This window comes from Anabrus simplex, chromosome 5 (genome assembly GCF_040414725.1).
Source record: "Anabrus simplex isolate iqAnaSimp1 chromosome 5, ASM4041472v1, whole genome shotgun sequence".
NCBI classification, from domain to species: Eukaryota; Metazoa; Arthropoda; class Insecta; order Orthoptera; family Tettigoniidae; genus Anabrus; species Anabrus simplex.
In genome coordinates this window covers 131,856,160-131,880,702 of record NC_090269.1, presented here as the reverse complement: position 1 = coordinate 131,880,702, position 24,543 = coordinate 131,856,160, and the positions used below count along the sequence as shown (strand labels likewise).

General features: G+C 41.5%; 1 long non-coding RNA gene across 1 annotated transcript in view; it reads right to left on the bottom strand.

The window, feature by feature from the left end:
- The window catches only part of LOC136874684 (uncharacterized), a 37,848-nt gene extending 19,988 nt beyond the window's left edge, over positions 1-17,860 (bottom strand). Inside the window, exon 1 of the long non-coding RNA XR_010860273.2 lies at positions 17,715-17,860. This is a non-coding gene — a long non-coding RNA (uncharacterized lncRNA). The remainder of the gene's footprint in view (positions 1-17,714) is intronic.
- Positions 17,861-24,543: the final 6,683 nt, after the last annotated feature.

Sequence of the window (24,543 nt, the reverse complement as noted above, 5' to 3'; positions counted from 1 at the left end):
CTTCACTTTGTCCAGCACAAATCTCATGTGGAGTGACCTGGATTTGAACCACGGAACCCAGCGGTGAGAGGCCAGCGCGCTGCCGCCTGAGCCACGGAGGCTGCCTACTGTGCATATATGTATATATTTCTGCTGAATTATTTTATCACATAGATATTCGTGAAGTATGTAATAAGCTTTGAAAAATTGTTTAAGATAATTTTAAAATTATTGCTTTTTTTTATACATATATTATAAATCCTCTTTTGATAACATGATAAGGTGGTATTTGATTTAGACTAGTGTCAAAAAGTTAAGCTTAATCTCTAAACGAGGCCATACCGCCTGATAGGAATGTCAGACGGATTGCTGAACAAACGGAAGCTGACTCACACACCATATGTCACACAACTTGTCCAAAAGAACAGTGTTAGATAGGTTCTGAGAGCTAAGGTACACCTTTGACGACAACTAACAAAACTTGGCAATGTCTTCCACAACAAAATATGCTGTTAATAGGGTGTATGGTTACCCTAACGGCCACACATGCTTCGCAACGACGTGGCATGCTCTCTATCAGATGGTCCAAGAGTTCTTGTGGCAGTCGATCCCATTCTTCCGAAAGGGCAATGCAAAGGTCTTGGAGGGTCCTTGGTGGAGGCTGACGGGATGAAATTCACCTCCCCAGGCATGTTCTATAGGATTGAGATCCGCAGACCTCGCCGGCCAGTCCATGCGATGAATGTCTTCCCCAGCCAGAAATTCATCCACCAGAGCAGCGCGGTGCGGTCGGGCATTATCGTGCATTAAGAGAAAGTCTGGACCAACCGCACCTCTGAAGAGTCGAACATGTGGTTTCAGTACCTCATCCCTGCATCTCCGAGCGTTAACAGTGTTCCTCGGACCACCCATGAAGATGTGCAGGTCCGTACGGCCATTCAACATGATGCCGCCCCACACCATGCCGCCATCACCACCATACTGGTCCCGTTCCACGATATTCCTGTGGTTGTATCGGCTACCCGGTTCTCTCCAGATGAATGTGTGACGGGAATCGTTCTGCAAACTGAATCGGGCTCCACAGTAAACGGGGCCGTCTCTGTGCTGGAGTGAGCGGGACGCACACCGCTGGACGTCGGGCAAACAGGCCTGGTGTTCTGAGCCTCTGATACACAGTTTTCCCGGAAACGGCAACCTCTGAGACGGCTGCAAGCTCCGCCGACAATTGTCTTGCAAGTGCACTCTGATTTCGTCGGGCGGTTAAGGCCAGATATCAGTCCTGCTATGGGTTGGTTACCCTTGGTCGACCTGGTACTGCCCTGCGACTAACATCTCCTGTGTCTCGAAATCGTCTCCAAAGCCTGCAAATGACGCTTCGTGGCACATTCAAGGATACGGCGACTTCGGTCTGTGTCTGGCCTGCTTCCAGGCGGCCGAGAATTCTACCCTACAAAACGGGGTCCAAATGGCGTCGTCGTGCCATTATGTTACGTTCACCACGAGGCTACACTCGCACACTATAACAGGGCAAACACGATTGAGGGAATGTTGGGCGCAGACGCTGGCTGTGTTTACCTTGCGGTTACGCCGCTACTCAAAGCAGGGAACACTTCTTTCCTATACAGAGCGAACACGTAACGTCGGTAGGTGCGTATGTCGTGTGATTTGCGGTCTGTTTCCTGTCGGCCTGCTTACTCGTAACTTATGCTTCACTTTTGGACACTAGTGTATATTTGTCGATTTTGCCTCATATTGATGATGTGAAGATGTATATTTCTGATACAAACGTGCTCATTGCTAATATACAGACGCATTAGTAAAAACATATATTTACGTTATACCATATGTCCTGAACGTGTGCAAGTATTCTAATTGTTTGCGGGAATGACGACAGGTTTTACACAAACGAAAAAGACCGGAAAAAGAGTGCATAAATACGAAGTAAAATGGGGAGAAAAGTGTATATGTATGGCCTATAAGTGTGGGAATAAAGACAGGGCAAGATGTAGGATAAAACGGATAAAGAAAGTACAAAATAACATTGTACTTCTAGCCAGGTTTTCAGTATATATAATTTTGTAAGTTTATACACCATTTAATTTAAAAAATACCTTTTATAACATTTTTCAGTAAGATGAGTTTGTGTTGTTGGCTTCCTGTTCTGTGTTTCTCATTCGGTAGTTGGAACCCATTGATGTCCACATTATTAGGTTTTTGGTTTTTAAGATGTTAATTTTGCATCAATAATATCAATACTCACCCTTGATTGAGTGTTATATATTATTTTATAATTTTATGTCCATTGGTTCACAGTGAATTCCAGCTTTTTATCGTTAAATTCTGCTACACTCTTACTATATTACCAATTTCTTCAATTGTCACTGCTAATTTTTTCGTTTGTTGTTTAGTTCGTAATTTAATTTTTCTAGCGTTATTTTGAAGAACCGATTTTCTCTTGTCAACCAGCAAATATTTTATCAGTTGATTGTTAACTTCATTTGTTAATTCAGCTAAAAAATACCAGTCAGCGATCTTGAATCCATGTTGATAAATCACAACCACGAGCCCCAATAGATACGACCAAATGAGCGCTATTGAGCTTCCTAGTTTAATGTATAATGTCATCGAAAACTCTAGAATATTTATTTATGGTCTGATGATGGAGGAGTCTGGAGTAATATTCTAGAAGTATTTGGTAGGTTATTGTTTTAATTAATGCGAGTAGGCGTCGGGACACAAGGCCGGTTTCACTCATACTACAACTACGGAGTAGCATTAAATGCGCCTCAGAACTATGAAGCGTTATGATTTTGTTAGCACATAGTGAAAGTCTGTTAACCCGTTACAACTTTAATCTTTGCGTTACGCCTTAAAGTTACAATAGTCGTATGAGTTGCCTACTCACAAGGAGATATTAATCACCTCGCGTGGTTTAAACGCTCTAACATATTCATTGTGTTCGTTGGTGTTTAATTCCGAGGTATCGCGTACACGTTACACGTCTAACTATTTATATAATATTACAAATTGCTGTACGTCGCACCCACACAGATAGGTCTTATGGCGACGATGGGAGAGAAAAGGGCTAGGAGTGGGCAGAAAGCGGCCGTGGTCTTACTTAAGGTACATCTTCAGGGCTGCCGACAGCGGCGTTCGAACCCACTATCTCCCGAAAGCAAGCTCACAGCTTCCGCCTCGCTCGTTAATAATAATAATAATAATAATAATAATAATAATAATAATAATAATAATAATAATAATAATGTTTTACGTCGTCCCACTAACAACTTTGACGGTTTTCGGTAACGCCGAGGTGCCGGAAGTTTGTCCCACAAGAGTTCTTCTACGTGCCTGTAAATATACAGTACCTACACGGGGCTGACGTATTTGAGCACTTTCACCTACCACTGGACTGAGCCAGGATCGAACCTGGCAACTTGGCCTCTGGGGAAATGAGGAGTGAAGTAGTTTACTGTTGCCGAGCCGAAAGATGCCATTACATATCAGTGTGAAAAACCTACTGAAACGCATACACCAACCGAACGTACAGGGACTGGCGGCATAAAGAATGGCGTTACTAACATCAGTTACTTTCTTGTTATAAGGTACGGATGTTTAAGACCTAAAAATCTCGTAAAAACGCAGGAAAATATGCTCTTAAAAGTAGCTAAATATGATCCCAAAAAATAGAAAATATGACGAAACATATGTAGTTTCTACGAATGATTTTGTCACTAGTTCTTTTGTATTGAAGACACCATTCATTCTACAGTCTTATTGAATTACTATATTTCAATAAATTTCCTTAGTAGTCCTGTTAACTTAATTCTAGTCTCTATCATAAAGTAAATAAGGGGTACAGATCTCTGCACATGGTTATGAGGGTGTTTTAGGGGTTGTAGTAAGGATGTAAAGGAGAGGGCATATAAGTCTCTGGTAAGACCCCCAACTAGAGTATGGTTCCAGTGTATGGGACCCCCACCAGGACTACTTAATTCGAGAACTGGAAAAAAATCCAAGGAAAAGCAGCTCGATTTGTTCTGGGTATTTCCGACAAAAGAGTAGCGTTACAAAAATGTTGCAAAGTTTGGGCTTGGAAGACTGGGAAGAAAGGAGACGAGCTGCTCGACTAAGCGGTATGTTCCGAGCTGTCAGTGGAGAGATGGCGTGGAATGACATTATTAGACGAATAAGTTTGATTGGTGTCTTTAAAAATAGGAAATATCACAATATGAAGATAAAGATGGAATTTAAGAGGACAAATTGGCGCAAATATCCGTTAATAGGAAGGGGAGTTAGGGATTGGAATAACTTACCAAGGGAAATGTTCAATAAATTTCCAATTTCTTTAGGCTAGTAAAACAACAGATAGGGAATCTGCCACCTGGGCGACTGCCCTAAATGCAGATCAGTATTGATTGATTGATTGATTGTAATGATCAAGTCATTAAACTATTGTCAGTACCGAAGATATTTTTAATTAATATTGCAGTCTCACACAATGGTGACAGAGACCTCATCGCTGTTCCTACGAAATTATCAAAACCTAATTGTAGACTTTTTAGGCAGTGATATGCAGCCCGCTCTTCCAGATTTTAGAAAGGGTGACAGCTGCTAGAGATTCTGATAGGCAGTATCCCTAACGTTTATGCAAATCACATAGCACAACTGTTGTGCACGGAAGATTATACGTGTTACTCGCTTCAGTAAATTTGCATTCTAACCTTTTACTGCCTAAAAATACGATCTCTCTCTCTTTTTTTTTTTTTTTTTTTTTTTTTTTTTTTTGCTTTACGTCGCACCGGCACAGATAGGTCTTATGGCGACGATGGGACAGGGAAGGGCTAGCAGTGGGAAGGAAGCGGCCGTGGCCTTAATTAAGGTACAGCCCCAGCATTTGCCTGGTGTGAAAATGGGAAACCACGGAAAACCATTTTCAGGGCTGCCGACAGTGGGGTTCGAACCTACTATCTCCCGAATACTGGATACTGGCCGCACTTAAGCGACTGCAGCTATCGAGCTCGGTAATACGATCTCTAACTTTAACTTATTAGTAATCGGAATTAGGAATGTGCCGCCGGCACAGAATATTTAACTGAAGTAAAAAATATCGAGAGTCCGCCTCTATGGTGTAGTGGTTAGCGTGATAAGCTGCCACCCCCGGAGGCCCGGATTCGATTCGCGGCTCTGCCACAAAATTTGAAAAGAGGCATGGGGGTTGGAACGGGGTCCACTCAGCCTCGGGAGGTCAACTGAGTAGAGGTGGGATCGATTCCCACCTCAACCATCCTCGAAGTGGTTCTCCGTGGTTTCCCACTTCTCCTCCAGGCAAATGCCGGGATGGTACCTCACTTAAGGCCACGGCCGCTTCCTTCCCTCTTTCTTGTCTATCCCTTCCAATCTTCCGATCCCCCCGCAAGGCCCCTTTTCAGCATAGCAGGTGAGGCCGCCTGGGCGAGGTACTGGTTATCCTACCCAGTTGTATCCACCGACCCGATTTCTCACGCTCCAGGACACTGCCCTTTCCGAGGGAAAACGAACCCTGGAGGGTAAACAGATTAAGAAAGAAAGAAAGAAAGAAAGAAAGAAAGAAAGAAAGAAAGAAAGAAAGAAAGAAAAATAAAATATAGAGAAAGAAATATATACCTTTTACTCCTCATTCGTCTGACATGTCTTGTGTCCACCTGTGTCACTTTCCTCCCCGAACTCTGTAACGCAATTTCTTAATTTAACACTTTCACTACACTTTCTTTAAGTATCCGTATGTCAGCTCTATTACTCTTAATGTAACTACGACCGGGTGAGTTGGCCGTGCGGTTAGGGGCGCGCAGCTGTGAGCTTGTATCCGCGAGATAGTGGGTTCGAATCCCATTGTCGGCAGCCCTGAATATGGTTTTCCGTGGTTTCCCATTTTCGCACTAGGCAAATGCTGGGGCTGTACCTTAATCAAGGCCAAGACCGCTTCCTTCCCACTCTTAGCCATTTCCTACCCCATCGTCGCCATAAGGCCTGTCTGTGTCGGTGCAACGTAAATCCACAAGGAAATAAAAAGTAAGTACGAAGCCTTTAAAATTGTCTCTTGAAATTTGTAACAAAGATGAGGGGAGGAAGGTAATTTAGGTTCACCTGAAGTGGTCACGAGCCCCAAGTGGTAAGGCAGATAAGTGGTATTTCGTTGTCTGTAAACAAGGCTGACATTTCAGTGGATGTAAATATCCGCACTACAACTCTAAATCAAGTTATTCTAAAACTAATGATGCAAATTCAAACAATAACGTCAACTGTTCAGCTTTGTGGCCCGAGCTTCAAGTTTCTTCACAATGCCACAAACAACATCGGTACATGCAGTAGTGGCGACTGGGAATTAGAAGTGGGGGTGGGGGGGGGGCAAAAAATATACAGACAACAGAAAGTAGCCGGGTTGAGGGGGGGGGGGGCTTATACACATCAAAACTGAAACCAAAAGCTGCAAAATGGTAAGTTGTTTATGCTTTTGAGCGAATTTCGACTGAGAGGTAAAGGTTGACATTTTACTAGCTTAAGTGTTTCAATAATAGATTTTTGAGATTTTGATTCAGTACTATACAATAAAACTTTGTCCAAAGAAACAATATTACACACGTATTACTACACTCTAAGAAACTAACAGACAATATTAAAGAGGCTGCCAGACTGACGAATGCACGCAGCAAGCAGTTGAGTCATACCTCAGTGTCTACGACCTTGACAATATATATACCCCTGCTACCCTTCCTCATAGCATTTGCAAAGTCTCCACTACTTGCTGCGGCACTATACAAATCGGTTAAGCGCGACGAACGACTTGTGCGTATTTCCGCTAATAATTTTGTTAAAAATTAAAAATGTGCACAAATTCCTAGTTTCAGCCTGCTAAAATGGAATAAAATGTAAGATTTTCTCTACAAAGTGAGGGGGGGGGGGGCGACTGCCCCCCTCGCCCCCCTAGTCGCCGCTACTGATCACATGTACAGTACATTTTCCCGTTCAATAAAAAAAAAAACATGGCACTACAGCCCTCGAAGGGCCTTGGGCTACCAAGCGACCGCTGCTCATCCCGAAGACCTGCAGATTACGAGGTGTCGTGTGGTCAGCACAACGAATCATCTCGGCCGTTATTCTTGGCTTTGTAGACCGGTGCCACTATCTCACCGTCAGATAGCTCCTCAATTCTAATCATGTAGGCTGAGTGGACCTCGAACCAACCCTCAGGTCTAGGTAAAAATCCCTGACCTGGCCGGGAATCGAACCCGGGGCCTCCGAGTGAGAGGCAGGCACTTTACCCCTACACCACGGGGCCGGCTTTCCCGTTCAATATATAACCATAATATGATCTTAAAGAACTGAAATGACTGAAATATGACCAAAACAGTAGGAAATGGCATAATATGCCCTTATGTGCCCTATAAAATTAGGCTAGTCTAAATTTGCTCGGAAATGTCTAATTCCTGCTTAATTCGAACAAACATCCAAAACGGAAGACCGGAAAAATATGGCATTTCCTCAACATCCAAACCTGCTTGTTATTAAAGCCAAAAATGAGATTGGGACAGATTAGCGAAAGTAATCAACTTGTTCTAGCCCGAAGCAGGGTACACAGTGCACTGTAGGAATTATCTAGAGATGGATCTGAGATTTTTTAAAGTCATTATCCGAATGAAAATTGGTGAAAATGATGACAGTAATACTACACAAGTGCTTCCCAAACTTTTTTAAAAATCTGAAGTATCACATCTTTTGTTCCAATTTTTTAAGTACTACCAGTTCCTAAATTCTAAAGACAAAAAGTAAAAACATGCTTTTGATCATATTCTAAAAATTAATACATTCTTTGTTAATTAGTAGGTAGTATACACTGCATTGTGATCTCAAAAGTAAGCAGCGTAGAGACCTGAGCTTGTAGTTTATTTCTATCAAGCTGAATTCTGCTCACTATTGGCCTTAGACCCGCCTTCACACTCAGTCTATTCGGTATTTATCTTTGATGAACACAACTCTTGAAAATCCCTGTTCAGATAAATATGTCTTCTAAAAGGGCACCTAGAGCTTGATTGCCTTCTTGGTGAGCTCGAGGTAATCACATTATACACTAGCCCAAAAGTCAGAAAGAGAATATTTAGAAAAGCCAATTTACAGACTATGTAACAAGAAAGTTCATGCAACAGTAATCTATTATAATCAGCTTGCATTCATGAGATAGTGGGTTCAAATCCCACTGTCGGCAGCCGTAAAGATGATTTTCCGTTGTTTTCCATTTTTCACACCAGGCTGTACCTTAATTAAGGCCACGGTCGCTTCCTTCCCATAACTAGCCCTTTCCTATCTCATCATCGGCATAAGACCTATCTGTGTCGGTGCGACGTAAAGCAATTTGTAATTAAAATATGTATTTATTCTTAAATAGCCTTTTTCTAATATCATTTTAAGATTGTATTCACGTTTCAAAATGCTACCGAGCTACCTCGTTGAGTACCACCGGACTCCATCTTCAAATACCACCGGTTGAAAAACGTTGTACTAGATGATATAATAAACGACTGTTCTTGAGAAGATATATAATTGCCTTGCCCCTGTTCCACAGGGTTACGAACCTGACTCAAAGAAGTAAGGTGTTAAAGGTTGAATTCACCGGGAAAGTTGGCCGTGCGGATAGAGGCGCGCGGCTGTGAGCTTGCATCCGGGAAGTAGTGGGTTCGAATCCCACTGTCGGCAGCCCTGAAGATGGTTTTCCGTGGTTTCCCATTTTCACACCAGGCAAATGCTGGTGCTGTACCTTAATTAAGGCCACGGCCACTTCCTTCCAACTCCTAAGCCTTTCCTATCCCATCGTCGCCATAAGACCTGTCTGTGTCGGTGCGACGTAAAGCCACTAGAAAAAAAGGTTGAATTTCTACTTCGAAGGCACAGAAGTTGACCTCAGAAATGTCAGTGTGTGACTGAGCATATTTACGACTCACTTAAGTATCAACATTCTATTTCATGAGACTGGCAAAGTTAGTACGGCAATGGATTTCCATTTTCTTATCTAAATTTGTATTGAAAATTCTCTTATATGTTCCCTCAAATACCACCACTCGATGACCTATTTTATTTCAGTGACATTTTATTCAATATTCAAATTTCAATATTTTAATAAACAAATTACAGTAATTAATCCTCTTCAGCCTTTGTTGATAAATGTAGCTATGCTAAGTTAGTCCGACTCCTTAGCTGAATGGTTCTCGTAGCCTCATTCGATTCAGAGGGCTCCGGGTTCGACTTCTGGTCGGGCCGTGGATTTTAGCCGCGTCTTATTAAATTGTTTGGCTCGGGGACTGTAAAATTTGTGTTTGTCGTATTTCATAACACTTCATATATACACAACACATCACATTATCAATCACTATAGAGACGCGCAATAGTAAATACATTCTTCCACATAGGGTAGGCGTTAGGAAGTTCATTCGTCCGTAAAATTGGGTCAAATCCACATTAAATGCTGACCTTTAAGTGTTTTGGAAAGGGAAGAAAAGTAGCAATGTTAAATTAAAAGGAAGCGAGCAAGTTAACAAGTTTGAAGGTTTACGAGACTGTTCCTATCGTCATCATAGCCTGACACATCCAATTTTATATAGGATCTGAACCACATGCATGTGATTTGCCAATTTAGGAATTCCATACGCATAGGCCGGGATTCGATCTACAGCTGTCTAAATAACAAGCCAGCGAAGAGTGACTGTTATCGCATACTATATTAAAATGATCTGAGTTCAAGATCAACCATGTTTACCTAATGCACGACTGTCTCAATAATTGATATATAATTGTAATTTCTAAACTCAAAAGTTATTCCTGCATATCAAGTGGTCTTAGTAAAGTTGTACCAACTAGTAGACGAAAATACTCCACAAACATGAACGCGAAGATTTGGTGGGAATTTTGTAGGATTACTTCGAGCTTCTATATTCATTCGAAGTGGAATGTTACTGTCCTTTTAGAACAACATTTTTAATCCTTAGTCTATCCATTATTTACATAAATCAGAAAGCTCAGTAAAGTAAACATGGGAAGATTTCATTTAATTGAACTATATTGATTGATTATCCAAGTCAACTTAAAGCCCTAACGAGGAAAAGACCCTGAAGAATTTGGCTTTTAGCATTAAACATTATTTTTTAAATTTACAATTTGCTTTACGTCGCACCAACACAGATACGTCTTACGGCGACGATGGGATAGGAAAGGCCTAGGAGTGGGAAGGAAGCAGCCGTGGCCTTAATTTACAGCTCCAGAATTTGCCTGGTGTGGAACAATTTTCAGGGCTGCCGACAGCGGGGTTCGAACCCACTATCTGCCGATTTCAAGCTCACAGCTGGGCGCCCCTAACCGCACGGCCAATTCGCTCGGTCATGACATATTTCTCACAGATATTAAACATTATTAAAATACAAATTCACAACTTTCTTCTCATAAACATGTAAATTCACTCCGTTATACTGAAGGAAATGATGTATTTACATAAGAAGCACTGAGATAAAAATGTGGGAAAATAATCATGAATATTAGCAACTCAGATTTAAATTTCAATTGCCGATGATAATGCTCAATATTATCTACAGGGTGGCGCACGAAATGGGTCACCAATTTGTTGCTGAATAAAAGCGTTATTGTCAATTCATATTCAAAGAAGCATATACTACACTGAAAAACACACCATGGAAAATTGTTCTAACTCAGTACATGCTCAATATGGCCATCATTTCGATCTCTAACTTCCTTCGAACGAACACTGATGTTAGCGATTACCCTACGGCACATGTAGGCCTATGAGTAAAACATTGCGATAATTTCAGTTTTGAAATAAACATGTCTTATGGCTGGCGTCATCTGAAGATTTGCGTTACGGAAATCAGTGTGACGGAAGTGTAACCCTAGCAACCGTGCAGGCAGTGATGTAAGGTATGGAGTAATGGCCAGACGATGTTACCTAGCAACCATGCAGACTGTGATATAAGGTATGGAGTAATGGCCAGACAATGTTACCTAGCAACTGTGCAGACTGTGATATAAGGTATGGAGTAATGGCCAGACGATGTTGTCTAGCAACCGTGCAGACTGTGATATAAGGTATGGAGTAATGGCCAGACGATGTTGTCTAGCAACCGTGCAGACTGTGATATAAGGTATGGAGTAATGGCCAGACAATGTTACCTAGCAACCGTGCAGGCAGTGATATAAGGTATGGAGTAATGGCCAGACGATGTTGTCTAGCAACCGTGCAGACTGTGATATAAGGTATGGAGTAATGGCCAGACGATGTTGTCTAGCAACCGTGCAGACTGTGATATAAGGTATGGAGTAATGGCCAGACAATATTACCTAGCAACCGTGCAGGCAGTGATATAAGGTATGGAGTAATGGCCAGACGATGTTGTCTAGCAACCGTGCAGACTGTGATATAAGGTATGGAGTAATGGCCAGACAATGTTACCTAGCAACCGTGCAGACTGTGATATAAGGTATGGAGTAATGGCCAGACAATGTTACCTAGCAACCGTGCAGACTATGTCTCGTGGTCATCTGAAATTAGCAGCCGTTGATGGTTGGCCATGACCTAGAGACATATGTATGATCATTTGATTTTCGTAGAGGGAAGAGTAAAGGTAAGGTAAGGGTGTATTCTGCCCAAAGGCAGGTCCGAACATCCGCAGAGGTGTGCCTGAGCCGGAGTTTACGTACGGTAGGGTTGCCAGTTCCTTTCCGCTCCTCCATTCCCTTACACCCTACCAACAGCGCGTGGCAACCCTTCCAGATCTTGACCACGCCCAATGTTGCTTAACTTCGGAGATCTCGCAGGATCCGCTGTTTCAACACGGCTACAGCCGTTGGCGAGGGAAAAGTGGTCTCTTTTTATTTATCTTGCGCTAAATTACACCGAGAAATGTGTAAAGTGAAATGTATGACGAGAAATATGTAAAATCGAACGCATTGCTTATAATGGAACGTCACACACTACGAGTTTGTCGCTCACTTCGCGCGAGGTAAAAACATTTCTCGCATCGATCGCTAGCCCAGCCAATTTTTCGAGACACATTCGGCCTCTGTCTAAGATTTTACAATAGGAAATAAGCTGTTTGGCCTCTTTCTAGGATTACGAACTTCGTCGGAAACTTCTATTAATATTTTATTCAGGTACAATAAAATGCTTGCAGTGATGTCCCAACGGCGCACTAGCCGCCAGCGTCTTGGAAAGCTGTAGCAATCCAACTGAAGAGCCCACTGCCACACTGGGGCGAAACGCTCGTAATTTCACAATTGAATAAGCCTAAAGAGGTTAATGTTCTTATTTAAATTGTTCGGTGCCATTCTTATTTGCATGACACTCGAGGCGATTATTCTAAGGTAAAAGAAGAAATATGAAAGCATATACGTAGGTCGAGTCATAAGTCATGGCAAGTACTTTTTTTCTCGCGATCAGGAGACAAGACGGAAAATCTAAGATGTGCATTTGGAAACGTACGGTATGTACTTGCGTATGATGCCACTAGATGGTGTATGTAAACATGAGTGTGGGTCTAAGCATCGCCCCAAGTTCAGTGTGTGAGTGAGAGCGTCACAAAATGGAAGTCAACAAGCAGGAGCAACGATCGTTTATTAAAATAGCAGTTCTTTGTGACTATGATCTAATCCCCAAAGTCAAGAAGCCATTACGTGGACAACGGTTTGCTAACAAAGAGGACATCGTAACAGCATTTCGGAAAGAGGTGTGACACGTTAGCGATACACATGCAGCGAATGGTATTCAGCGCCAGCTCCACCCCTGGCAACGCACAGTGGAAACCTTGGGTGATTATTTCAAAGGTCTGTAACCAGTGGAGACCTGTTCTTTGTACGTAGTCTTATGTATTTCCTGTCTACCTGTATTCTGTCACTTTCCTACGAGAATCTCCTGAAGTCAGAATTTGTCTTCGGTCACTATGCATAAGTACATGCCCTATATTTCCAAATGGATATCTTAGATTTTCCGTGTTGTCTCATGTTCGCGAGAAAAAAAAAATAGTTGCCATGACTAATGACTCGACCCTCGTATAATTTTAACTTAATGTTCATTTTTTGTAGTTTTCAAACGAGTATTGTTCGTATAAAAGAAAAAAATGGTGTCGAATTTTTGGGAAATGATCATAAATGTCTTTCAATAAATGAAACTCAGAGTAGGTAGGTAAGGGTTATTCTGCCCGAAGCCAGGTCCGAACTTCCGCAGAGGTGTTCCTGAGCCGGAGTTTACGTGCGGTAGGGTGGCCAGTTCCTTTCCGCTCCTCCATTCCCTTACCCCCCCCCCCACCAACAGCGCGTGGCAACCCATCCAACTCCTGACCACGCCCAATGTTGCTTAACTTCGAAGACCTCACGGGATCCGGTGTTTCAACACGGCTACGGCCGTTGGCAAACTCAGAGTGATAACGATTAATTTATTTGCATCTAACGAATCGTTTTCGCGAGACATCTGTAAGGAATCAGGAGTCGACAAATGTAGGATTCAGTTCATTGAAAAGGGGTAACTGGCTAAGGGCCCGTGAAACTATCACGAATGAAATAATAAGTTATCTAGAGTGTGATGTGATGAGACCTCTTTGATATGTCTCTCAGTCATGGCCATCCGTTACCGTAGTACTTCACACCACAGCCTGCACGGTTGCTTGGTCACAACACATTGCGTATCGCTAATTTCGTGACGCAATGGCCCCCAGCCATAAGGCTGTGAAAAAAATGTTTATCTCATTCGAACCCAAACGTTTAATATAAATACAGTGGAACCGCGATATCTCGAATCACCTCTGGAGCTAAATTTTATTTCGAGTTATCGAAATTTCGAGATATAGAGAATACCGCTTTTGAGCATGTATAACACATAATTGATCTATGTATCTACGGGCTTGTACTGAATACATTATTTTCAACAGTATTTAAAAATATACAAATAAACTCTATTTTACGGCATCACTTTAACTGAACGAAAACCTAAAACCTGTTTTCCATTCAATGACCGGGTCAGGGAAGGAATGAATGGAGCCCCATCTTGCGGCGAGGATAGGAATTGTGCCGGCTGCCGAAGCCTGTAACACTCCTTTGCGACAATAATTAATGACTGGCAAATGAAATGAAATTATAATGGACAGTATTGCTGGAATGAAATATGACAGGGAAAACCGGAGTACCCGGAGAAAAACCTGTCCCGCCTCCGCTTTTTCCAGCACAAATCTCACATGAAGTGACCGGAATTTGAACCATGGAACCCAGCGGTGAGAGGCCGACTGAGCCACGGATCCTGATCATTACTTTAGTTATAACCCTTATTATAGTAAATTTTTAGAAGACAGGATACAGTACATATAGTAGTAAAACAAGAAACATACCTCCCTTAACACCTCTGGAAAAAAAAATCCGTTAGTCTCTTCTATTTGTTACTGTTAATCTTTCCTCCCTTCACGTTAAACTTCTCGTCAATACCACGCAGCCGAGATGGAGCTGCTTTCGTACGTGACCGCTAATTAATTCACACCCGAGAAACAGCGAGGCTTCGCTGATTTTCCGATCACTAGAAGTTTTAGTTTTTCGGTTCCCATCATATTACTCTTCCTCACAAACCTCAAATGGCGCAATGCACAGTTTATTTTGCACAAAATTCGAGTAAGAGTATGTTTTGCTTCAAGGGAGAAAATGTTTGCTTCGAGAAATCGAGAAATTCGTGTAACCGAGTTTCGAGTAATAGAGAAATAAATACACGTGAAGAACAGGACAAACGACCGGGAAATTGAATTTACTTCCAACACTGTTGGAAAGGCACAGTTCGCATTACAAATTTCTCAGTGTATTGTGTAACGTGCCCAATGCAGAAATATCTCACATTTCTGATGGCACATGTAGGTTGCCTTCAAGCAATTAGCAGGAATGACCTAGGTGTAAAGTTTTTCTTTTTTAATCCATCATATCTGCTTACGATACTGTGTCAAATACGTCTCAGCGAAAAGTAATAGAGAAGGTCCATTACTTGGACCCCCTGTAACCCACTGTAGCTTCATCATTGCCCATTGGTAGAGGCATGATTTTTTCGCATTAATTTATGTTCGATATCGCGAAAAGAAAACAATTTTTCGCGTTATTTCGCGAAATAGGGCTGACCCCATCGCTTTAATTTCGCTTTAATCATTTCGTAAAATTATTCATAAAATGTTTAATTCGTGAGATTTTTAATTATTTATGTGAAAGATAGATAAATAAATAAAAAAACAAAATTGACAATCATTCATTATGCCTTATGTAATCTTAATTAGAACTATAATATAGGCCTAATCAAGATTAAAAAGCAAATTGCCCTTTTACTATATATGGCCGCAGCTGTCACTCTATATGGCCATACCATTAAGGGATTTTACAATTTTAATTAATACGAAGAGATACTTCTGTCGAATTGAGAAGTCGTTATTCTGTCATCTGTTTCTCTTCACACACGTGATATTGGAATACCATTACAAGATCGTTATTTTCAATGAATTTCGCTGCATTTTCGCACTTATCGCAAAATAAGTGCATTTCGCTTTAAACTGGCCTTGTCGCTTTAATTCGCTGTAATTCGCGAAAAATAAAGTCACTGATTTCGTAACCAGAATCATATGATTCTTTAAGATATCTCAAAATCGCTTCAAAATATTTTTGTCGCGTTTATCGTTAAAGCGAAAAAATCATGCTTGTACCCACTGGTATGAATATTTGACATCAAATATAAAACAACTGAAAGAGTATAAACAAATTGTGGTTATAGGAAATAGTACAATGAAAATGGGCATTATAGGGCTAAATTTGCAATTTGACTTGATTTCTGTACCAAACCATGAAAATGGTAAATATCACTATATAATGTATAGTGTAGTAGTACATCACTAGTATTTTATGGGCTGTACGGGTGCATCATAACAGCTTACACATTGCGTATGACACGAGATGAACACACAATTTTTGAATTCCCGAAAGGATAGACTGTACGTATATTCCCTCCTAAAAGTTTACATTCACTGGTAAATGAAATGGCGTATGGCTTTTAGTGCCGGGAGTGTCCGAGGATGAAATGATGATGAAGACGACACATACACCCTGCCCTAGAGCCAGCGAAATTAACCAATTATGGTTAAAATTCCCGACCCTCTCAAGAATCGAACCCGAGATCCCTGTGACCAAAGCTCAGCACGCTAACCATTTAGCCATAGAGCCAGACAATTCACTGGTGTAAATCCAATATAATCTACTTGATTATGATAATAATAATAATAATAATAATAATAATAATAATAATAATAATAATAATAATAATAATAATAATAATAACACTGCTAAAATCCATTCCAAAATAACTTATTTAATTCCGGTGTTACTCCTTTGGAAGTCTACGAACGTACTAAATAAATAAATAGACATTGAACACACTTTAATGGCCGGCTTTAGATCTGACCATTATTTCTGAACCCTTAATTCTGGTTGTTAATCGATCAATAAATTACCACTGATCTGCGTTTAGGGCTTTCACTCATATGGCAGTGTTATATCACAGTTGTGTAATTTTAATTGCGTTAATGTCCTGATTTTTCACGTTAGCCTAATAAAGCCATATTTCGGATATGTTTAGTTACAAAATAATAAAGCTAAATAAACTGTCTCTATATACGTGACTTAAATATTAAAAGAATCAAGTACACAGTGTACAATACATGTTACTCTATTGATAATACATGAAACTTATCCTTAAAAGCTAAACATTCTTCCAGATTGAACTTCTTCCTAGTATTTCACTGATGTTGCGAAAATTGGGAAGTTAGGTACACAATTAAGCTCGCATATCAAAGTATGATTGGGTAACTTTTTAAAAATAACTCACATGCGATCTGCCTACTTAAATGCAAAACTGGACATAGAAGTCTAGAAAGTATTTCTTTTAAAGGGGAATACTTTGGATCGAAGGAAAAGAGGTAGGAGAATGATACACTCTTGTAAGCCTTTCTAAAGCTTTCAGTTTAACTCTTCTAGTGAATTACTTTTTAGAAAATAATTTCAATAGCCTACTTAAAGAATAATAAGCGGGTGATTCACGGTAAATTTCAGATTTAGTAATTATCAAGCCAATCATTATGGATATGTTACACTGCGCAAAATTTTACTTTCAAGAAGTACAATAGTAATTTGAGAATTTGGAAAATAGATACAATGTACGTAATCTTGTATGCTTCCATGACAAATTCATCGTAAACTAAAAATTCTTCGATATAAAGAAGAGGAAACACGTCATGGCTATTGAGCTGTATTTTATAACGAACCACAAGGACCGATGGCTTCCAGAAATGAAATTAACAAAGGGACTTAGTCGATTCTACGATACGAGTGATACTTCTTGCTTTACTCACACTTAAAAACGTTTGTCCATAGTTTTATAGGCTTATACATGCACTTTATGATTGATCAATCGATTAATTAATTAATCAGTCAGTTTATTAGTAAAACTACACCTCGTACCTACATTTTTTTTAGTTGACCACGAAATGTGAGACCTCTACAGCTACGAGTTATAGGCTGCGATTATTATTGTCAACACATTTAAAAAATAATGTATTTTCTACGAAGAAACGTCTCATGACACGTAGCACGTATACAGTGCCTCACTGAGACCATGCTTAATGTTGTTCACCACTTACCAGTGCCAGAAGTCTTCTTCTGCGTGATCCTTTATAATTTCGAATGAAGGAAAGAACCAAATTTAAACAAAAACTCTTTACTTGAAGTCTTCCGGTGGAGAGAGGTGTTCTTTGAGCTCTTTAGGTAGAACAAATGAGCCTCCTCTAACCCCGCCTCTAGCTTTTAAAATCATTGCCCCTCTGTGACGTCAGTGAGGTGACACCTTATCACTCCCACCTGTGTTCCACACTCCCCCTCCTCGAGCGCTATTAACAAACAAACACATACCTGGACGACTTAGCTTGCTATTTGCGACTATCGATTCTTTACCCATTTCATAATATTTGTTGCTATATCCTTTCAAAGAATTGCACGTCCCTCCCTATATCTTAATATCAAAATATGAAATTCCCATGTTGTTTATGACGCTAATGCTGGGCTGAGTGTCTTAGACGGTTGAGGTGCTGGCCTTCTGACCCAGGCTTGGCAGGTTCGATCCTGGCTCAGTCCGGTGGTATTTGAAGGTGTTCAAATACGTCAGCTTCATGTCAGTAGATTTACTGGCACGTAAAAGAACTCCTGCGGGACAAAATTCCGGCGTCTCCGAAAACCGTAAAAGTAATTAGTGGGACGTAAAGCAAATACTATTATTATTATTATTATTATTATTATTATTATTATTATTATTATTATTATTATTATTATTATTATTATTATTATTATTATTATTATTATTATTATTATTACCCCAGTACAACATTCTGTGCACCTAGAGGCAAGTACGAACACGGATGTGTAGTGTAGCCTATTGGGCTATGATTTTTAATTTCAATCGCAGGTGCTCGTAAAATTGCATGGTATTCCTACTTAAAGTTTTGCTGCAGAGTATGCAATGTTCAGTAGCTTCTAAAAGAGAAAAAGTCTTTCGCCTAACGGTGCTCACACAGAGTCGTAGGTTGTAATGGAGGTTACTTTTTTATTTTTTATACAGTGTGCTCTACGTAGCACCGATACTGATAGGTCTTACGGCGACGATCGGATAGAAAAGAGCTAGGAGTGAGAAGGAAGCAGACGTTGCCTTAATTAAGGTACAGCTCCAGTATTTGCTTGGTGTGAAAATGGGAAAGCACGGAAAACCAGCTTGAGGGCTGCCGGCAGTGGGGCCCGAACCCACTATTCCCCGTATGCAAGCTGATAGTTACGTGCTGCACACCGCACAGCCACTTGCTCGGTGTGGCTGTTTTCGTACCCAGAAGGTGCATTATCACTTTAAGCTCTCTTGTTGCTATTTCCTGATGGATGCAGTATTTGTTCATCCGTCTCACGGTACACGCTAGAACAAAATGTAGTTTCCACTGAAGAGTCAGTCTCATGTATGGCTGCGACAATATGGGTTACCCGTGCCCGGATGTTTATCACATGTCATATTTTTTCTTTATATTCTTCTTCTTCTTTTATCTGTTTACCCTCCAGGGTTGGTTTTTCCCTCGGACTCAGCGAGGGATCCCACCTCTACTGCCTCGTGGGCAGTGTCCTGGAGCTTCAGACTCTGGGTCGGGGGATACAACTGGGGAGAATGACCAGTACCTCGCACAGGCGGCCTCACCTACTATGCTGAACAGGGGCCTTGCAGGGGGATGGGAAGATCGGAAGGGATAGACAAGGAAGCGGCCGTGGCCCTAAGTTAGGTACCATCCCAGCATTTTCCTGGAGGAGAAGTGGGGAAACCACGGAAAACCACTTCCAGTAGACCTATGGCTGAGGTGGGAATCGAACCCACCTCTACTCAGTTGACCTCCCGGGACTGAGTGGATCCCGTTCCAGCCCTTGTACCACTTTTCAAATTTCGTGGCAGAGCTGGGAATGGAACCCGAGCCTCCGGGGGTGGCAGCTAATCACACTAACCACTTCACCACAGAGGCGGACATCTTTATATTCTTTCCTTGTAAAATACAAGTTAAGCATGATTTTATCCACGGTGAATAAAATTATGACATTTACACGGCTCATATAAAGTCATATTTGGCTTTATTAACGTTTTTTGTATTTTTCCTGTAATTTTTCATATTATGGTCATATTTCCCCGCGATTTTTTTTTGGTGTCATATTTTAATTTGTTTCATTCCATTTCCGCATATCTGCTTGCAGTCGTCTCAAAGACAGATTTTTCACATCTCCTAATTGTTGTCTGTAAAATATTTCTTAGAAATATATATTTATGTGAATTAGGAGGGTAAGCTGTACAGAAAGAGACAGGTGCGTAGAAAGTGACAGGAAGGTGAGCCTCAATTGAACTCTAATGATTTGACGTATTTTGAATATGCTCCAGTAATATCCTACGATCTTGAGCGGTCACTTTTCCATTGCAAGGCAGTGTTGCGTGAAAATAGAAGATCCTTCCTATATGACAATTTTAAAATGTATATAATTTGCTATTGTAATTATTTCTGGTCGTCCATCAAAATGTAACATTTATTTCATTCTGTGCAAAGTTGGGAGTTTCCTTTGGATTGAGTAATTAAATACATTTAAAATACAGTATGATAAAAAATATTATTAATTATTTATTATTATTGAATGTGCTAGATTTTAAAAGTATATTTTCAATATAATGTTAATTTAAGCAGCGGCAAGATTTTGAAGATTTCAAAAATGTTACCAAAAAATTTGAAGTCATATTTTTATACTGTTTTAAATCATAAATTCTTATATATTTATAATATTTTAGGTCATAAAGATCCGGGCCCTGGTAATGAATTTCAGAGTACGACTATGAGTGTTAAGAAAGGAGCTACTCTCAGAGTCAGTCGTGCTGCATTTGCACCTCTTAGTTCAGTGAGGAAAACTATGGCAAACTATCTCACTATTCCTGAGGCCTAGTACACCTCAGTTTGGCGCCGCCATTCTCTATTTTTTATTGTTCTTAACCGCTTAACCTTCGGTGGTGGTATTTGAGGATTCATCCACCTCCGGGCTTATAAACTAACAGGAAGGCACAAAAATATTTAAAGCGATCCTTAGAAAACACGAAACTCTCTTCTAGGCCCTCCTGGTCATCATAACCACACATGTCAACAATCTTCTTCTTCTTCTACCGCTTTTCCTACACCTTGTGGGTCGCGGATGCAAACTGTGTCGAACATGTGGATTTATCTCTGTTTTACGTCCGGATGCCCTTCCGGACGCCAACCCTATGTGGAGGAATGTAATCACTATTGCGTTTTTCTGTGGTGGTTGGTAGTGTAGTGTGTTGTCTGAATATGAAGAGGAGAATGTTAGGGCAAACACGAACAACCAGTTCCCGAGCTGGAGGGATTAATCACACGCGATTAAAATCCCCGACCCGGCCGGGAATCGTACCCGGGACCCTCTGAACCGAAGGCCTCAACCCTGACCATTCAGCCAAGGAGAAAAAGCTGTCAGCAATACTGATGTTTCATCTTGCGTAAAACAGTGAAATGAGAATCAAAAATGATATTCATTTACGCAAACATTTAAAAAATCTTCAGAATGATCGATAGTACGAGATATTCATATAGTTTTACCATTATTTGCCAGTAAAGCGGTTCGGCTCCATGGCTAAATGGTTAGAGTGCTGACCTTTGATCACAGAAGTCCCGGGTTCGATTCCCGGCATGGGGCTGGGTGTATGTGTTGTCTTCATCATAATTTCATCCTCATCACGATGTGCAGGTCGCCTACGGGAGTCAGATCAAAAGACCTGCATTCGGCGATCCGAACTTGTCCTCAGACACTCCCGGCACTAAAAGTCATACGCCATTTCATTTTTCCCCAGTAAAGCACGATATCTCTTCCTTGTTTTCTGTAAGATGGAATATGCCTACTGTATGACACAAATCTACAAACTCACCCCAAATGTCAAAACTAACAGTCTTTTAGATGTGGTGTTCTCTTTGGTTAATGCCATAGAAAATGAGGCAACCTGCAGAGGAAACTGTATGTTTTGCGAAAACGGCTCTCCGCTTCCTCAGATGTGAACCATGACTGTCAACAGTTACCTATGATGGTTGCTTATTCTTTCTTATGGAATGTAGGGCTTCTATAAACTAAACGTCGTTATACTCCAGAGATAGCGAACCTATGACATGCGTGCCACTAGGTGACACGATTTCTATGGCGCGTCAGACAACATACTAACATATTTCAATGTTTTTAACATAGGTCGAAAATATTGCAACATAGCATATCGTCGCTGTCGGGACAAAACCTCCTATGTGAATTTTTTTTTTTTATAGTTGCTTTACGTCGCACCGACACAGATAGGTCTTTTGGCGACGGTGGGACAGGGAAGGGATAGGAGTGGCCTTAATGAAGGTACAGCCCCAGCAATTGCCTGGTGTGAAAACCATTTTCAGGGCTGCCGACAGTGGGGTTCGAACCTACTATCTCCCGAATACTGGATACTGGCCGCACTTAAGCGACTGCAGCTATCGAGCTCGGTGTGAAATATTTTAGCTTAGAACTTTGGCCGGTAAGGTTCTGTCCTCTAAGGCGCAATATTATGTGAATGTTGTCGCTCTTCATCATGTATGTGCTGCGGGTCAGTATATCTCCAAAAATATTAACACATGGGCGGTTTTGTCCCGGCAACGACGATATACAGTATTAACATTACACTTTAATAAAGATGTAGCCTATGTCTCACTTAATTCTACCTGGCGAATTGGCCGTGCGGTTAGGGGCGCGCAGCTTTGAGCTTGCACCCGGGAAATAGTGGGTTCGAGCCCCACTGTCGGCAGCCCTGAAGATGGTTTTTCATGGTTTCCCATTTTCATAATTGGCAAATGCTGGGACTGTACCTTAATTAAGGCCACGGCCGCTTCCTTCCCACTCCTAGGCCTTTCCTATCCCATTGTCACCATAAGACCTATCTGTGTCCGTACAATGTTAAGCAAATTGTAAAAAAAAAAAAAAAAAAAAAAAAATCAATAATTTCTAGGGCAAAATTTTGAACAAATTTCAATCAATAAATCATTACTGATCTGCATTTTGGGACAGTCGCCCAGGTGGCAGATTCCCTACCTGTGTTTTCCCTAGCATTTCCTTGAATAATTTCAAATAAATTATAAACTTATTGAACAGTCCGCCTCTGTGATGTAGTGGTTAGCGTGATTAGCTGCCACCCTCGGAGGTCCGGGTTCGATTCCCGGCTCTGCCACGAAATTTGAAAAGTGGTACGAGGGCTGGAACGGGGTCCACTCAGCCTCGGGAGGTCAACTGAGTAGAGGTGGGTTCGATTCCCACCTCAGCCATCCTCGAAGTGGTTTTCCGTGGTTTCCCATTTCACCTCCAGGCGAATGCCGGGATGATGGTACCTAACTTAAGGCCACGGCCGCTTCCTTCCCTCTTCCTTGTCTATCCCTTCCAATCTTCCCATCCCCCTACAAGGCCCCTGTTCACCATAGCAGGTGAGGCCGCCTGGGCGAGGTACTGGTCATACTCCCCAGTTGTATCCCCGACCAAGAGTCTGAAGCTCCAGGACACTGCCCTTGAGGCGGTAGAGGTGGGATCCCTCGCTGAGTCCGAGGGAAAAGCCGAACCTGGAGGGTAAACAGATGATGATGATGATGATGATAATGATGATGACTTATTGAACATCTCCCTTGGTAAGTTATTCCAATCCCTAACTCCCCTTCCTACAACCAAATATTTGCCACAATTTGTCCTCTTGAATTCCAACTTTATCTTCATATTGTAATCTTTCCTAGTTTTAAAGTCACCACTCAAACTGATTCGTCTACTAATGCCATTCCACGCCATCTCTCCACTGACAGCTCGGAACATACCACTTACAAGGGGACATTCTCTACTCGTCAGCACCGATTTCGCTCAAATTTATAGAACATGCGGAGCTTGGCTGGAAATGAAAGTACCCGAAGTGGGAACTTTAGATGGCCAAGCGTATAGATAATAAAAATAAGAAATAAAAATGTTGACGCGGCTCTCGCACCGTATAAGCCACTTGCGTTAGCGCGCTCCGCAAGCAATTGTTGGCGTAGCGGTAAGAGCTCGGACTGGTAATTCGATGGTCGTGGGTTCAACTCCCCGTGTGGAGACTGTTTTATCTGTCAAATTTTATATTATTCATTTTCCAATTACTCAAAGAGGTGAATAATTCATTTTATTTGTTTATTGATACGCAAAAGGCATAGAAAAGATAAAAAATGGGATTTCATTGTCAGACTTTTTTCTACCTGCGCCAAGAATTTATTGTTTGTGTACAGCCGCCAGGAGCAACCTTCACTTGTCAGGTGAAAACGAATCTTACAGCGAAACGACTATTCACGTTTATGGCACATTCCCCAAGGAGGGCAGATAACCAATAAAGGAGAAAAAAGAAGAATTTCTGTTTGAACACGTCGGGAAAGTTCGCAACTCCAAATTTTCTACAATTGTGCGCTCATTAAAAAAATGACGTCCTATATGCCTTTTGCATATTATCATCATCGTCTGTTTACCCTCCAGGTTCGGTTTTTCCCTCGGACTCAGCGAGGGAACCCACCTCTACCGCCTCAAGGGCAGTGTCCTGGAGCTTCAGACTCGTGGTCGGGGGATACAACTGGGGAGTATGACCAATACCTCGCCCAGGCGGCCTCACCTGCTATGGTGAACAGGGGCCTTGTAGGGGGATGGGAAGATTGGAAGGGATAGGCAAGGATGAGGGAAGGAAGCGGCCGTGGCCTTAAGTTAGGTACCATCCCGGCATTCGCCTGGAGGTGAAGTGGGAAACCACGGAAAACCACTTCGAGGATGGCTGAGGTGGGAATCGAACCCACCTCTACTCAGTTGACCTCCCGATGCTGAGTGGACCCCGTTCCAGCCCTCGTA